Below are 2,914 nucleotides of genomic sequence, written 5' to 3'. Positions count from 1 at the left end.
CGGGCTAGTGTCTCGGAACCCGACCAAACTTACAAAATCCAAACACTCATTCAATAGTGAGTCCAACCATACTAAAATTACTCAATTCCAACCTCAAATCGACCTTCAAATCCTCAAAATATAGTCTATAAAGTTTTCACAATTTTTTCTAATTTTTTCAACACAAAACACTAATTAAATGGTAAAAACAATGATGGATTCATGTATAATAGCCAAAACCGAGTTAGAATCACTTACCCCGATCAACTCCTTGAAAATCTCTCTCAAAATCGCCCAAAACCGAGCACTCTAACTCAAAAGATGAATGAAATAAAACTCTCGATTTGCCCTTTTTCTTCTCAGCGATTTTCTTCTGTGGGCCTACAGCCGCATCTGCGGCTCCGCACCTGCGGAAATTCCATCGCATATGTGGCTCTCACTTAAGCCCCTGAGATTCCACTTCTGCGCACACCAAACGCATCAGTGCTCATGCTTTTGCGGTCAACGCTCCGCAAAAGTGCGGTCCTCCCCCAGCCCACTCAAGTTCGCATCTGTGATGGCCCTCTCGCACCTGCGGCCAATCCCACTGCAGGTGCGATGACACCAGACTTCAGCAACCTTCGACAATCAACAAGTCCAAAAATGATCCAATTACAATTTGATTCACACCCGAGGCCTCCGGGACCCTGTCCAAATATACCAACAAGTCCCAAAACACATAACGAACCTACTTGAGGCTTAAAATCACATCTAACAACATCGATTCTACGAATCACAACCCAATTATAACCTATTGAAACCATGAACATCCAACTACCAAAACAAACGTCGATTCATACCAAACCAACTCTGATTGACCTCAAATTTTGCACACAAGTCATAAATGACACAACAGACCTATTTCAACTTTCAGAATCGAAATCCGGTCCCAATATCAATAAAGTCAACTACCGGTCAAACCTCTCAACCTTCCAAACCTTCAACTTTCTAAGCTTCGCCAATTCAAGCCAAAACGACCTACGGACCTCCAAATCAATATACGGACACGCTCCTAAGTCCAAAATTACCATACGAAGCTATCGGAACTGTCAAAACTCTATTCCAGAGTCGTCATCACAAAAGTTAAACTCCAGTCAACTCTTTCAACTTAAACTTCCAACTTTGAGACTAAGTGTCACATTTCACTCTAAAACTTACCCGAAACCAAAACCAACCACCCCGGTAAGTCACATAACCACAATATAACATAAAGGAGGTAATAAATAGAGGTACGAGACTAAAATACTTAAAACGACCGGCCGAGTCGTTACATCAATACTCCAAAAAGCCCTTCACACGTGAATCGACCTCCGAACGACTCAAATCTAGCCAAAATATTTTAATATCATCAATAAAAGCCATAGGAAATAAGCCCCAAAAAATAAAGCTATGATCTTGAACTACTTGTGCAAAGTCAACCCAAAAGGTCAACCCCAAACCCATTTCTCAAAACCCTATAAAACTCACAAATTCCGAACATCCATTCTGCTACAAGTCCAAATATATGTGTTTCACCCAAATCCAACTTCAAATCGACCCTCAATTCATCAATTTTCACTCTCCAATACCATACTCGAAATCCCAAAATTTCACCTTTAATTCACATATACTAAGTGTATTCATGGGTAATCAATATCTAACATTAAAATTAAGTAAACTTTACTTAACCTTTCAATTGTAGTGAAAAGTCTCCTAAAATTACCTCTAGCCGAGCTCCACAACTCCAAATAATGAAAAATGACAAAACCCTCGAAATCATATAGGTTGCCTAGTGATTTCGCATTTGCGGACAATATACCGTATCTGCAGCTCCAATTCTACGGTCAGTGGCCCGCATCTGCGGTCCTCACTTAAGTTCCGACCTCCCGCTTCTGTGGTCACCATCCACGCACCCGCTTCTGCGGTCACTTACCGCAAGTGCGGCCTCGCTTCTACGCCAAGCCTTCCATATCTGAGGTTCCTGCCTCCTCCAGCCAAATTCCGCTTATTATTTTTTGTGTTATCTTTTTCTTTTATTATTTTACACATGTCACTTATTTATTGGTCTCTCTTCCATGTCAGAGGGCTTAGTATTCACACGCTCCATTATGATGAGAGATCGTAGCTGAGGTGTTTAATAGACACATTTTGACGAGAGTTAAAGTGTTATATCTAAGAAATAAAGGTTATATATATTAAGTCGCACTCGGATTACACAAATGGCATATGGGTGCCATGGTTCAGTGTTGCCCTTGAAGTCTCATATTGGCTTCACGGGTCTAGGTTCAATTCCTACGACAGTGTGTTCGCCATTCTTCTATTTTCCCCTACTTATGAGTCCCTATTTTCTTTATTCTCCGTCGGGCCTTGGGCCCTCACCTCTTCTTAACTTCCCGTTCTTCTTCTTCTTCTTTCTTTTTCCTCCTCTTTCTTTCTTCTTCCTCTTATTTGCAACTAAATCTCTCTTATCTTCTTCTTCTTTAAATTTCTTTACATTAGTTTTCATTTTGTTTCCTACAATTATACATTATTTCATGATCAATCTTTTTCGATGCATAATTTTAAAATGATTTTGGATAATATTAATTTCTCTCTTTAAGGATACAACATGAGTTTATATATTGAAGTATACTTTGAGCAATATCATTTATTGGCTTTTGAAAGAAAAAAAAACATCTTGATTAATAAAGGTTTTGAATTGAATCTCATAGATTGAAAATTTAAAACTTTTACTTTGAAAATAATTGTCACATAACTCGAAAATTAAATTGAAAAAATTAACCCAAGAACAATGATCAATTAATCAAATCAAACAAAGAATATATAGTAATGAAGCTACTCTTTAAGAAAAGTTTTTAATTGGAAGCGTATTTTCATAAAATATAAGTTTTTTGCAATTTTATTCTAGAATATAATT

Source organism: Nicotiana tabacum, chromosome 13 (genome assembly GCF_000715075.1).
Source record: "Nicotiana tabacum cultivar K326 chromosome 13, ASM71507v2, whole genome shotgun sequence".
In the NCBI taxonomy this organism is placed as follows: Eukaryota; Viridiplantae; Streptophyta; class Magnoliopsida; order Solanales; family Solanaceae; genus Nicotiana; species Nicotiana tabacum.
This window is presented reverse-complemented; position numbering follows the sequence as displayed.